Source organism: Epinephelus moara, chromosome 11 (genome assembly GCF_006386435.1).
Source record: "Epinephelus moara isolate mb chromosome 11, YSFRI_EMoa_1.0, whole genome shotgun sequence".
NCBI lineage: Eukaryota > Metazoa > Chordata > Actinopteri > Perciformes > Serranidae > Epinephelus > Epinephelus moara.
Window position 1 is genome coordinate 4,940,130 of NC_065516.1, and position 15,120 is coordinate 4,955,249.

At 43.1% G+C, this 15,120-nt stretch overlaps 1 pseudogene; it reads left to right on the forward strand.

The window, feature by feature from the left end:
- The first annotated feature begins 12,190 nt into the window (after nucleotides 1-12,190).
- On the forward strand, nucleotides 12,191-13,057 carry LOC126397611 (uncharacterized; annotated as a pseudogene).
- Nucleotides 13,058-15,120: the final 2,063 nt, after the last annotated feature.

Consider the following 15,120-nt stretch of genomic DNA (forward strand, 5'->3'; position numbering starts at 1 on the left):
AGTAGTTTTTCCTTTAATTGGGCTCACCTGGCCAACTAATTATCACAGGTGTCTGAGATTGATTTCAGTGATCCAAAGAACCCTGAGACACAATACCATCCATGAGTTTAATTGAAAAACAAAAAATTTAATCTTTATGACACTTAAATACAATTTGCATAATAATTTGGAACGCGGTGTATTTAGACAGCCCGGTCTGACAGCACGTCGAGTGGGCTGAATTGCTGACGCACAAATGTATTTACATATACGGTTTGGCTTTGCACACGGCAACGCTGTTGGTTAGCAGCGAGAATATGCTGTAAAGCAGCCATGGTATCTCACACATGTGTGATGTGGCAGCGCCTTCATGTAGAGTAGCGGGTGGAGCATCCCTTGATGAGGTTCCAGCTGAGCTCAATTACACCTGTCAGTTGCCTGATATCTGAATGTCGTAGGTTTGGATGGTGGATGTGTTTCTGTTGTGCACTGATGCATTTTTTGGATGCAGTAAAGTATCTCATATGTGCATGCAGATGTGGGATATGTGCAGATAAATTATGATAAATGATAGTCATGATGATTCATTTTATTTGTGTGCCTGATGTGCACAGCACATACAGGAACACACTTGTTATTCCTCATACTTATTTTTCTTCTTATTATCATTTTTATTCCGCCAGATTTCGGTGCGTAACTTGTGCCACAGCTTTGAGCGCACATAGGGTCTTCATAAAACATATAGATTCAAGATTCAAGTGTTTATTGTCATATGCACAGTAAGGACACACTTTTCCCTGCAGAATGAAATTCGTTCTTTTCTGTTACCAATTAATGCTAAACAATATAAATCTGAAGTATAAAACAAATCAAAATATATATGGTGTGCACTGTTTAAATATCTCCTTGCTTAGTGTAATATTAATTTGCCTGACGCGGCTGGATCTATGAGCGTTTGGTCGCTAAGAAGACTGTCAGCTCGATCGTACAACTCCTTCTTAGTGAAAGATCTTCTTAAGCTAAGAGGGATCTGGGAAACGCGTTTTTCTTTCACGGGAGGCTTGAGAGCGTTCTTATGAAGCTCTTAGCACTAAGAGCAATCTGGGAAACGCGGCCATTAACTCTGTCTTGGACAAATTTAATGACAGTTTGTTACAGTCAAACCAAAGTTTTAGTTTAATCATTTCTTTTGTAATGACCTCCTGCAATTGATTTTAATCATCAGTTTTAAACAAAGGTATGTCTTTAGCTATTTTCATTTCATCTGGAAATGAACCAGTTCGAAAGGATAAATTACATATATGTGTTGATGGTTTTGAAATCCCCGTAATGACCTTTTTCACTAGAGTCATATCAATATCATTAAAGTCAGTGGACTTTTTGTTCTTACATTTATTTACAATATCCAAAATTTCTTCATCATCCACTGCTTTTAAAATCATTGAACTGGGATTTCTCTCCAACAATCCCTCCATATTTATGCCAGTTGTCCCTGGAACAGGGATTTTTCCTGTGAGATCAGGTCCACTATTGGCTACCTCTTCTATGTTATCTACGGAAGCCGAGAACGGCCATGTATTTTCTTTTTTTTTTTTTGTGCACTGTTATTTCGTGATATCGACTTATTATTTCATTATCTCGATATAACAAAGATTGTTATCTCGTGATAACGAATTAATTATTTTGTTATCTCGACATAACAGAGATTGTTTTCTCGTGATAACGAATTAATTATCTCATTATCTCAATATAACAAAGATTGTTTTCCCGTGATAATTGTCAAGTCTGATGATTGCGCACTGGTTTTGTCAAGTCTGATGATTGCGCACTGGTTAATGTGATCGTCTTGATTTCAGCCTACAAGAGCTGCTATGGTCCTGCCAGATGCCTCCTGCTGCTGAATGAATTAATTCATTATCACGAGAAAACAATCTCTGTTTTATCGAGATAATGAAATAATAAGTAATAATAATAAATAAGATAACAGTGCACAAAAAAAAAAGAAATACATGGCCATTCTCGGCTTCCGTAGTTATCATCAATGAAGTACTTTGGATAATTGTTTGATGTGGTGCTATTTCTTATAGTACTGTTTAATAAATTCCATATTCATGGGTCAGCTTCCTGGAGATGACACGGAGAGGTAAGTCCCGCGTCGAGAGCCAGACCTTCTGGCCAGGCTGGTACGCCGGAGCAGGTTGGCGCCTCCGATCTGCAGCCCTCTTCATGCGGTCCACACTGCGTAGGAGAACCTTGCGGGCGGCTTCCCAGATGCGGCGGCAACGCCGGACCATGGCGTGGGCCGACGGGACGGTGACCTCCTTTTCTGCCTCTGAGAAGACAGGGGGCTGGTAGCCGAAGACACACTGGAACGGCGACATGCCCGTGGCAGAGGTGGGGAGCGAGTTGTGGGCATATTCCACCCACACCAGATTCTTGCTCCAGGAAGCCGGGTTCTGTGACACCAGGCATCGAAGGCATGTCTCCAACTCCTGGTTGAGACGTTCTGTCTGGCCGTTCGACTCCGGATGATACCCAGAGGTGAGGCTGACGGTGGCTCCGATGAGCTTGCAGAACTCCTTCCAGAATCTGGAGATGAACTGGGGCCCCCGATCTGAAACAATATCCTTAGGAAATCCATGGATACGAAACACATGAGTCATCATAATGTCAGCTGTTTCCTTGGCAGATGGCAGCTTGGGCAAAGCAATGAAATGAGTCATCTTAGAAAATCGGTCCACCACTGTGAGGACAGTGGTGTTACCTTCAGAGACCGGGAGCCCCGTGACGAAGTCCAGGGAGATCTCAGCCCAGGGACGAGTAGGAACCGGGAGTGGCTGCAGCAACCCCATCTGCGCTCTGGAAGAAGTCTTGTTGCGGGCGCAGACGGGGCATGCCTCCACATACTCTCGAACCTCACGCTCCATGGAGGGCCACCAAAACCTCTGGGAAATGGCATGCATGGTTCGTTTGACTCCCGGATGGCAGGTGAGCAGCGAGGTGTGAGCCCAATGGATCACCTGTGGACGCATATCAACAGGGACAAACAAGCGATTTACCGGACAACCACAAGGTGTCGGATTCTCACCATTAGCTTGCTTCACCTCAGATTCTATTTGCCAAGTCACCGCTCCTACCACACAGTTCAGTGGGAGGATGGGCTCAGGTTCCTTGGCAGTAGGCTCGGGGTCGTACAGACGGGACAAGGCGTCGGGCTTGGTGTTCTGGGACCCCGGCCTGTAAGACAACACAAAGTTAAAACGGTTAAAAAACAATGTCCATCTGGCTTGACGTGAGTTCAGTCTTTTCGCTTTGCGAATATATTCCAGATTTTTGTGATCAGTCCATACAATGAAAGGATGCTGCGCACCCTCTAACCAATGTCTCCACTCCTCCAGGGCTACTTTGACAGCCAACAACTCACGGTTTCCAACATCGTAGTTCTTCTCAGCCGGCGAAAGCTTCCGGGACAGGAAGGCACAGGGGTGAAGCTTGTTGTCCTTTTCGGAGCGCTGGGAGAGTATCGCCCCCACCCCGTTATTGGAGGCGTCCACCTCCACCACGAATTGCCGGCTGGGATCAGGAACTGTGAGGATGGGGGCGGTGGTGAACCGTGCTTTGAGCTGCTGGAAGGCCTCCTCAGCTTGAGAGGACCACAGGAAAGGAATCAGTGGAGATGTGAGCGCATGGAGGGGTGCAGCAATGGCGCTGAAGTTTCTGATAAACCGTCTGTAAAAGTTAGCAAATCCCAAGAATTGCTGAACCTTCTTACGGCTATCAGGTGTAGGCCACTGAGCCACAGCGCTAACTTTAGCCGGATCCATTTGCATCTTCCCAGGGGCTATGATGAAGCCAAGGAAAGATACAGTGTCGGCATGAAACTCACTCTTTTCAGCTTTAACATACAAACGGTTCTCCAGCAACCGCTGGAGAACCTGACGTACATGGCGAACATGAGAGTCTGAGTCTGGGGAGAAGATCAATATGTCGTCTAAGTAAACATAGACAAAGTGGTTCAGGAAGTCTCTAAGTACATCATTAATCATGGCTTGGAAGACAGCAGGGGCGTTAGTCAACCCAAATGGCATAACCAGGTATTCGTAATGGCCACTGGGTGTGTTAAAGCCTGTTTTCCATTCATCCCCCTCTCGGATGCGAACCAGGTGGTAGGCATTTCTCAGGTCTAATTTGGTAAATACTGTGGCCTGCTGAAGCTGATCAAAAGCTGATGACATGAGTGGCAGAGGGTACCGATTTTTAATGGTAATATCATTGAGAGGCCCATAGTCAATGCATGGCCGGAGAGACCCATCTTTTTTCCCCACAAAAAAGAACCCTGCCCCAGCTGGAGATGAAGAGGGACGAATAAGACCAGCCTTTAATGAGGCCTCAATATATTCAGTCATGGCCTTCTTCTCAGGACCAGAGATAGAATACAATCTACCCTTAGGAATAGGGGCCCCTGGGATCAAGTCAATGGGACAATCATAGGGTCTGTGAGGAGGGAGGGAAGTAGCCTTACTTTTGCTGAAAACCTCACCCAGATCATGGTAACATCTCGGGACAGAAGTCAGGTCAGGAGTCTCAGAGTCTGTGTCACAATTAATAGAGACAGCATTAAAAACAGTTTTCACATTAAAATCATGACATGACTTTAAACATTTGTCTTTACAACTCTCAGCCCAGTTCAAAACCCTCCCAGTACTCCAGTCAATGTGCGGGTTATGTTCTTTTAACCATGGGAAACCCAGAATAAGAGAGTGCTGGTTAGAGCTATACAAATAAAAACACATGAGTTCCTGGTGGTCACCAATGATGACGGTCAGTGGTTCAGTCTTGTGGGTCACCCGGAATATCACGCTCCCATCGAGAGCACTGGCCTCTATAGGCTGGGATAATTGTTCAGTTTTCAAATTCAATTTAGTGGCAAAATCCCAGTCCATGAGGCTCTCATCAGCCCCTGAGTCTATGAGTACCCCAAGACAAACTGTGGTGTCATGATGCTTCACCTTGGTCTCTGTTAAGGCTCGAGGAGAGAATTCAGCGGAGGAGAAACGGCTCACCAGTACCCTCCCGTCTACTGGTGAGCCTGCCCTTTTGCTGGACACGCTGCAAGGAGATGGCCTTGCTGCCCACAGTAGAAGCACCTGCCCTCCTGCAGGCGACGACGACGCTCCTCCGTGGACAATTTGGCTCGTCCCAGCTGCATGGGCTCCTCTACCTCCTCGTTGGCCACCCTTCTCCGTGGAACCGGCGATGGGAAACGTGAGAAGCTCCGCCCACTGGGTGTAGACGCCGCGGCGCGACCCTGATGGCGACCAGCCGATGACGCCCTGGGGTCTCGGCTTCGTTGACGCTCCTGCAAACGATTGTCAGTTCTTATAGCTAGGGTAATCAAAGAATCCAGGTCTGAGGGCAGGTCAAGGGGCACTAACAAGTCTTGAATTTGGTCAGACAGTCCCTTAAGAAAGACATCATAAAGTGCTGAGGCATTCCATCCGCTGTCTGTGGCAAGGGTACGAAAGCGGATGGCAAAATCACAAACAGAGTCCATACCTTGTTTGATATCACTTAACTCACGTGCTTTCTCCCGGTCGGACGAGAGGGGATCAAAAGCCTTCCTCAGAGCCCGTTTGAACTCCTCGAGGGATCCACAAATCGATGAATCACGGGACCACTCAGCTGTAGCCCACGCCCTCGCCCTCCCGGTGAGGTGGGAAATCATAAATGCCACTTTGGATCGTTCTGTAGGAAAGGCTGAGGGCGAGTGTTCATAATGCATTTCACAGTCAACGATAAAAGGCCGACATTCTCCAGACTCACCGGAAAACTTCTCGGGCGGGGAGAGGCGAGGAGCCGTGGCGTGGAAACCCGGGACCGATGCAGCTCCAGCAGCCGCCGGAGACGATGTGGCTGCTGTGTCAGGAGAGGAGGGATCCTTCGTGAGGTGAGCCAGGACTTGTTGTACTTGGGCTGCCAGGAGGTTCACTTGGTTGGTTATAGCTGCTTTGAAATCCTCCTGACAGTTCGCCAGCCCCTTCATTCCACTGTGCAGAGCGGACATCTGCTCCTCCTGCTGACTTAGACGGGCGTTTTGGGAGCGAATAGCTGCCGTCAATTGATCTGAGTCGGCTGGGTTCATGCTGGCCAGTTCGTAATGTCACAACTGAACCTGAATCTGAACCCAAATGCACAACTCAGAGACGGATTAAAGTGCAAATAAACAATCTTTAATTTCAAAGTAACAAAGGAAAATCGCTCATACAGAGGAAAATCTAAAACCAAATCAGAATAACAAAAAATCACTCTTACGAGGAAAACAACAAGGATCGAGGAAAAGGCTAGATAAAGTATCAAATTAACATAAAACTTGACAATGGCAAAAGCTGAGCAAAGTATCAAAAGAATACATAACCTGATAAACCATAAATGGGACATGGAGGACCTCAGACTTGACGAGACAAGACGAACTGGCACAGGACAAAGGGAAACACAGANATAAAGTATCAAATTAACATAAAACTTGACAATGGCAAAAGCTGAGCAAAGTATCAAAAGAATACATAACCTGATAAACCATAAATGGGACATGGAGGACCTCAGACTTGACGAGACAAGACGAACTGGCACAGGACAAAGGGAAACACAGACTATATGTACCCACACACACAAGGTAATGGGAAACAGGTGGAAACAATCAGGGCAGGGCAGACAATCAGATCGGTGGGAACACACGAGAGGAAGGGGCAAGTTACCTGAAACGAGAGGAGAGTTGGATGTCAAAATAAATAAGGAAGCCACAAGACAACATAGACACAAGACAGAGCTAAAAATAACTAACTTAACTTCTTGGACATGACACTCACGGTCTTGTTCTCAATGTCATTAGTGAAAATATTGTCAATTAAGATGGCAGAGTGGGATGTAATTCTGCTGAGTCTGGTGAATTTAGGAAATAGGCTCATACTGTACATCTTGTCAATGAAATCATCTGTAGCTTTATGTTTACTGGGATTTAACAGGTCAATATTGAAATCTCCACAAATGAAAATAGATTTGTTACTCTTCTTTGAAAACATGCATTCTATCCAGTCTGTAAAACGTTCAATGCTTGTGCCTGATGACCTATATAGACAACTAATAATGACATTTTTACTTTTTTCCATGCAAATTTCAACTGTTAAACATTCAAGAAAATTATCACTCACAGTTGTCATATCATCCAGTAGTTTAAATCTCAAAGTGTTATCCACATAAATCACTACTCCCCCACCTCCCTTATTTTGCCTATTCACATTAATAAGGTCATAACCATCTAGTTCAAAATCTGTCCCTTTTTCACTGTTAACCCTCTATGGTACGCATTATGATGCCAGTTAGGAAAAAAATGTTTGGAGTGTTTTTAGGTCTTAAAATAAATGTATTTTGTCAGCTTTTGATAGCGTAGGATTTTAAGAGCATTGTGCTGTGGGTGGATGGGGTGCGTTCCATTACTGTTTTGTACTGTCTGTCTGCCGTCTGTGGGCTTCATTCCATTTCAGATTGCCGTCCGTCTGCCGTAACTGAATCCAAACGCCACTAATAAATAAATAAATAAAAAAATAAAATAAAATAAGGCTGAGCACGGAAGAACCAGAGAGGAAACACCATCACATGGAGCTGTCCGCCCCCGGCAACCCGGCCACCCTCCACTCCATAAGGGGAGAGCGGACCCCAAGCCAGTGCCAGCGCCACAGAACCAGCAAATGTCTAGTAAAGCCGAATTAGTAATGACACTGCACCTAGATGAAATATGTCAAGAAAAAGTATGGATGATGGTTAATTTCAGATATTTTAGCAAGTTCTCTAGAAACGGCGTTTTTGGGACTGAATATTCAAGTTCTCTAGAAACGGCGTTTTTGGGACTGAATATTTGAATATATCAAATATCTTGTACAGCCGAACTATCATGTTATTGTTATTATTATCATTATTATTATTATTATTGGTGGGAAATTATAACACAGGAATATATTTGCCGTTTTAATATCAAGATATAACACAGGAATATATTTGCCGTTTTAATATCAAGAACACTTTCATGTTTTTTGTGTGTATACAGGATGTTGTTGAATCAGGGAATTTGTGTGTCCACCACGAAAAAGGATCCTAATTGACTTTACATTGGCATTGTTTCCGTGGTACCGGCACGTAATTTCAACCCATTACGTGCTGCCACCACGGAATGTGGTTTTAAGAGGTCGTGGTCATTTCACATATTTTTGTGAGATCAGGTTGGAGTACTGCTGTTTGACTCTATGCATTATTTTTAGGAAAGATATTTAATGGCATCTAGTGGTGAGGACTACAGATTGCAACCAGTTGAAACTTCTCCTGGTTAGAATTCTTTGAGTGTCATTGTTCAGGAGTTTTTACTGGGAGCTGACTTATCCATAGAGTTCTCTTCATCTCCAAAACAAACAGACCAGCTGATTTAAACTGGCAAAACCCCTGAAAATGTTGTGAAAAAAGATGGCATAGGGGAATACATTTCAAGTCACCTCTCTATTAGCGCCGCTAAATTTGTGCCAAAATTTAGGCTCTTATGTCTGTTTTACAAGCCTTGGTAAAGCTTTTTGTGATTGGTGTTTTACAGTAGTGGCGTGTTGCTACGAGTCACTCTTTTGGGATGAGGAAATTAATTTGTGCAGTTATCACGTGTGTCAGCATGTGTTTATACTGTATGCATGTTACAGTATGTACTGTTCAGTGTGGGTGCACGGAACACTAAACCTCTGCATTCTCTCTGTCGGAGCTTTTGTCTTTCAGTTTGATTCAATTTCAGAGTGTTTCATTTCAGAGTTTCCAACAGGATTAACGAGAGAACAATTTCATCAAATTCACAACCTCTATTTAACACATACAGTCGATTCACTGAGGCTCAAGCTCATAAATGTGCTCAGTTTTATGCCAGAATGACTGAAAAGATTGAGATGTGTTCATTGTCTTCTGACCACCGGCACGCTATCATGCTAGTTTTCTAGCGTTTGAAACATTTATTTAATGAGTTTGGAAGAAAGCCACAGAGTTAGTTAGTGTTGGAACCCTTCAGTTGACTCTGACTGGCTTAAAACTCTGATTTGTTTGAGAAAGACTGGAGCAGCTTGACTGGCTAACTAGTCGGTGAGCTAACAGCTGGCTGTGATAACAGCTGAGAGAGGACTGGAGGCTAAGCTAGCTGACAGGCTAACTAGCTGTCAGCTATGCTAACCAGCTGACAAGCTAACAGCTGGTGGCCGTGCTAACACCACAGTCAAGATGGCTCCCAAGGTTGATTATGGTGAACTTAAAAAGTCCATTGATGCTCTGATCGACTAAGTTAATGCTGTGAAGGAGCAAATGATGTCAGGAAAGACACAGGACAGGACATGCATTGAAGCAGTGATAATCAAACACTGGAATTTGACGCCAGTTTCTTGTATTGCAAATGATTATGATCTTTGTTTTGATAAATAATTTGTGTAAAGTTCGAAGAATTGCGCTTAGACGCTTAAACATTCAGACAAGAAACCCTATAAGACAGTTCCTTTTATAATGCTTTTACATTTAAAATGGCATGTATTGTAGCTGGTTGAAGCTATTGAGTATTTTACACATGTTTATGAAATGATTGTTGTTCAAATTGAGAAAACTTTCCTTTTCACTTATGCACCATTATGGTACAATGTTGCCTCCAGGCAGTTCCAACGAACCCCAAAAACTTCCAAAAAAAACCAAAAAAAAAACATCTATACAATTTAGTTAGATTATGTTTATTTAGTCTATTATAATTTATGGCGGGCGGCACGGTGGTGTGGTGGTTAGCACTGTCGCCTCACAGCAAGAGGGTTGCCGGTTCGATCCCGGGTGTGGGAGCCCTTCTGTGCGGAGTTTGCATGTTCTCCCCGTGTCAGTGTGGGTTCTCTCCGGGCACTCCGGCTTCCTCCCACAGTCCAAAGACATGCAGGTTGGGGACTAGGTTAATTGGTGACTCTAAATTGTCCGTAGGTGTGAATGTGAGTGTGAATGGTTGTTTGTCTCTATGTTCCAGCCCTGCGATAGTCTGGCGACCTGTCCAGGGTGTACCCTGCCTCTCGCCCGATGTCAGCTGGGATAGGCTCCAGCCCCCCCGCGACCCTCAAGAGGATGAAGCGGTTAGAAGATGAATGAATGAATAATTTATGGCCTTGACATTAACTTGTCATATTGTTGAGTTATCAAGGACACTTCCGTGTTTTTGTGTGTATACAGGAATGTTAAAGATATCATTGAGGAAAACGAGGTTGACGTGACATTGTTGAATCAGGGATTCATGAGAAAGGATCCTAATTGACTTTACATTGGCATTGTTTCCGTGGTACCGGCTAGGCTTGTGCCGGTTTGAAAATGTTCCAACCAGTTTGATTTAAAGCCAAATATCTAATCGAACCAATATATCGAATTATATATTTTACCACTGGGGGTCGCATTTGAGCTATTTTTCCCCAATAAAAGCCCATTATAAGTGTAATGCGCTTCCAATCCACTAGGTGGCAGTAGTGCTGTATTAACCGCCAATACACACAAGGTTACACAAGAAGAAGAAGAAGAAGAAGGAGAACGACACCAAGACGTTAGGGCAAAGACGGTGGATAAACCAGTAATAATAGTAGTTATAGTACAGTATGGTATATACTCTATAGTTAAGTAGTAATCCAGTAACTTTGGTTAGGGCAACAAACTGAATGACTGCTGACTCCCTCGCACTTTTCCCCACCCCCAATGAAATTTGATCTCTCGCAGCAGCAGCAGACAGCTAAGCGGAGCTGCAAGTCCCTCTGCAGCCTCTGAGACAAACTAAACAAAACACTTGTAGGCTCCTCCACTTCATTTATAAACAAACATAAACCTTATTAAGTTGTCATAATGCATTTTACAATGCAAGATAAGTTGAATATAGTCCCTTGACACAGCGCTGATGTGAAAAGCTTTTTTTTTTTTCTTTTTCAGTGGTCTCAGTGAAATGGCTGACGTGCTGATGTACTGTGGTAAGCGTGATGTGTCATTTCCGGTGTTTCTGTGCTGCTCTAACGAACTTTTTTTCCTCACTTCAGTTGCTTAACATCTACTTCATGTCTTAACCCCCACTAGTTCTTTTTAAGCTCTTTTTTTTTATATACTTTATTGTCAGAGTGCCAAAGTTTACATAGTTTTACATTTACTTACATGATTTTGCTATTTACAGCATTCTTACAATATTTATATATATATATATATTTTTGTGTGTGAGTGAAATTAATAATAATAATATTGCATGATGCATGGTAATGCACGATAATGCTCATACATGCTCATCCACAGACATCGACACCCATTTAACCCCCCCCCCCCCCCAACCCACCCAAAAAAAAAAAAAAGGTTCAGGGCTGAGTCTTTTGATATTATTCAATTGTATCTATTGTACTCATTATACTTAAACCATTTATTCCATCGTTTAAAATATTCCAGTTCTTGATTCCTGATTCTCTAAGTTATCCTTTCCATTTCTGAGATGTTGTTACATTTATCTTCCAGCTGTTAAGTGAAGGTGGGGTGGATTTTAACCAGTTCCTTCTTATCTGCTTCATAGCTGCAATTATAAGTGTCCTATATAAGTATCTGTCTATTTCTGATGTGAGTTCAGGTGGTGATATACCTAAAATAATACACTTTGATTCGAATGTCTGTTGAATTTGGAATGTTTTCATGATTGAAATTATAATTAATTGCCAGAACGTTTTTAGTATTGGGCAGAAAAAGAAGACGTGAGTGATTTGCATTCTTTTCGCCGCAGCTTCTCCAACAGTCTGGTTTAATGGATATTGTAAATTTTGATTGCATTATTGGTGTGATGAAGAATCTGGTATATATTTTCCATGCATACTCTCTCCAGTATGTAGAATTTGCTGTTTTATGTATTGCTTTGTATACGTTTTCCCAATCTTCCTCTTTTATCTGTCCATGTAGTTCTGAGTGCCTCTAATCATACCTTGTGTATTGATGTTGTCTTCTAGTATTTAATATATTTTAGAGAGGATGTTCTTGGTCTCTGTGTTATAGTTTTTTATGTTTTTTAAGCTCTTATAGCTCTCCTCTTTTGAACAACTTTCTTGCTAATCTTAGCTGTTTTTGCACGTTATTAGCCTTGTTAGCTACATTATCTTAACACTTAGCGATGGCTTCTCCTTCTCCTGCTCTTTCTTGCTCGGTGTGCCAGATGTTCAGTTATGCCTCTGCCTCCTTTAGCGACAGTGGTAATTGTAACAAGTGTGGTTTATTTGCTGCGTTGGAGGCGAGACTTAGTGAACGGGAAGCGCGGCTCCGCACCATGGAAAATCACTCTGTAGCTGCGGTAGTTAGCCAGCCCCCTGTAGCCGGCGTGGAGCCACTTGGCATAGCCTCTGCTAGCAGTCCCCCAGTAACCATCTGTGCAGCCGGGAGGTTGGGTAACTGTCCGGGAGAAGAGTAGTACCAGGCTGAAGCCTGTGGTTCACCACCAGCTTGTTAATGTTTCCAACCGTTTTTCCCCACTCAGCGACACACCTGCTGAGGAGAAAACTCTGGTCATTAGCAGCTCTATTTTGAGAAATGTGAAGTTAGCAACACCAGCAACCATAGTCAGATGTATCCCTGGGGCCAGAGCGGACGACATTGAGTCTAATTTAAAACTGCTGGCTAAGGCTAAACGTAAATTAAATAAAACTGTTATTCAGGTTGGCGGCAATGACACCCGGTTACGCCAATCGGAGGTCACAAAAATTAATGTTGCCTCGGTGTGTAAACATGCTAAAACTATGTCGGACTCCGTAGTTTTTTCTGTACCGCTTCCAAATCGGACCATTGATGAGATGTTTAACCGCATGTCATCATTTAATCGCTGGCTGTCCAGGTGGTGTCCAGCGATGTGGGTTTCGATAATCATTGGCAAACTTTCTGGGGAAAACCTTGTCTGATTAGGAGAGACAGCATTCATCCCACTTTGGATGGAGCTGCTCTCATATACAGAAACCTCGCCATGTTTATTCGTAAGTCAAAACCCTGACAACCCAGAGTTGAGACCAGGAATCAGAGTCGAAGTCTTGCACGCTTCTCTGAGCTTCTAGTGCAGCTACCCACCCATAGTTTTATACAAACGGTGTCTGTCCCCCCACCACCTAAATGATCTAAATCTAAAATTAAACAAAGAGGAGTTGAGCATAACAACCTAATAAAAATTAAAAACTCTTCTGTGACAGAAAGACAAAACAGGAGAATTAAATGTGGACTGTTAAATATCAGGTCTCTATCGTCTAAAGCAGTGTTAGTAAACAAATTAATATCAGATAATCATATTGATGTACTCAGCCTCACTGAAACCTGGCTGTGTCAAGACGAATATGTCAGTCGAAATGAATGGAGGGGGAGTTGCAGCCATTTTTAACTCTAGTCTGTTAATCAGCCCTAAACCTAAACTAAATTATAATTCCTTTGAAAGCCTTGTTCTTAGTTTTTTACATCCGACCTGGAAAACCTCGCACCCACTTTTATTTGTTATAGTGTACCGTGCTCCTGGCCCGTATTCTGAATTTGTTTCTGAATTCTCAGAGTTTTTGTCCAGTTTAGTTCTTAAATCAGAAGAATTTATTGTTGTAGGTGATTTTAACATTCATGTTGACGTTGATAATGACTCCCTGGCTACGGCATTTATCTCATTTATAGACTCCATTGGCTTCAGTCAGAGTGTACATAAACCCACTCACTGTTTTAACCATACCCTCGATCTAGTTCTGACGTATGCAGTACTCGAGTTGAGGGGGGATGGCATCGCCCTTGAAATAAAAATGGTCAAAATCATCCCCCTTCTAAAACTGCCATCCCCCCTTTCCATCCCGAATGAATGTGGTATTACTGCTATTTCAACATTTAGTTTTACCTTTGGTTTACGCATATAGAGTAAAATACTGTGGGCGAGGGCACGCATGCAAAGATATTTTTATATTGTATCTCAGCGAGCTGCGCCATGGATGTTATGCCTGTGCCCTATAGAGGGCACCCGAACGACGCATAGTGCGTCCAAATTCACACCTGTTCTTCTCTATGGATTTTCTCCGCAACCGTGCATCATAGCGAGAAGCCACTCATATCACGTGAAACAGCAGAATCGTAGCTTTCCGACAAGACCAAGCACTTGTCGGTAGTCCAATGTTTTCACAGCAAAAAAATGATAAAATTACACTAAAATGATGTATAACAAAGCTTTTATACAGCTTTGCACACACATTACTCTTGGATGGATTACTCGGGAATGCAAGCTCGCACAGAAATGCCATGCATATCACATGAAAGCACAGGACCAGAGCTTTACAATGATTCCACACAGATCATTGTGCTGTCATCCCATCATGCTGTAAATTGAAGTGACAAAAATCGGTGCCTGGAATTGGGCCTGACGGCTCCCAACCCTGTCCTCCTTGTTTCTTCTAAAATGTCTTCTGTTGTCAATTCAGTATCTTAGGTTCGGCTGGCAGGTACTTAGAAAAAGCACTGGAGATAGGCAGAATCTGGTGCAATTGAGTTTATTGTGTTCACAGGCAACAACACAGACAAACTCATGAGTCAGCCTCCGGAGGATGACTGAAAATCTGCTTTAGGTGCCCTGGCTTATATGCTGGTGGAGGTCGAAAAGATCTCCACCCATTTCTGTAGTCCTTCCCATTTTGATTCGTTTTTACTGGTAGCAGACTTTGCCTTTGTTCCGGCTCAAACTGGAATCTGCCACCAGTATTTCTGGAATCGCTCTCACTCTATTTTTTAAAAACATGTGATCTCTGGGGACTCACATGCTACAGTCCCTCGTGCTCCCGTGTGATATGAACCATTACATGCACATTAAGTAATACAATCATTTGAGTGTGTGTGTGTGACCCTTCCCGTGTAATATAAACTCTTAAGTGCATTAGGCAGTACAATCAAGTGAGTGTTCTATCTTCTTTCACACAGCACGTGGTAACTTGTATGAGTGTCACTGTAAGTTCACAACATCATGTGAGTGTAGGTTAGTGCATTATATCATTACACAGCGCGTGATAGGTTCAATAAGAGTTTACAACTTCACAACTGAGATGT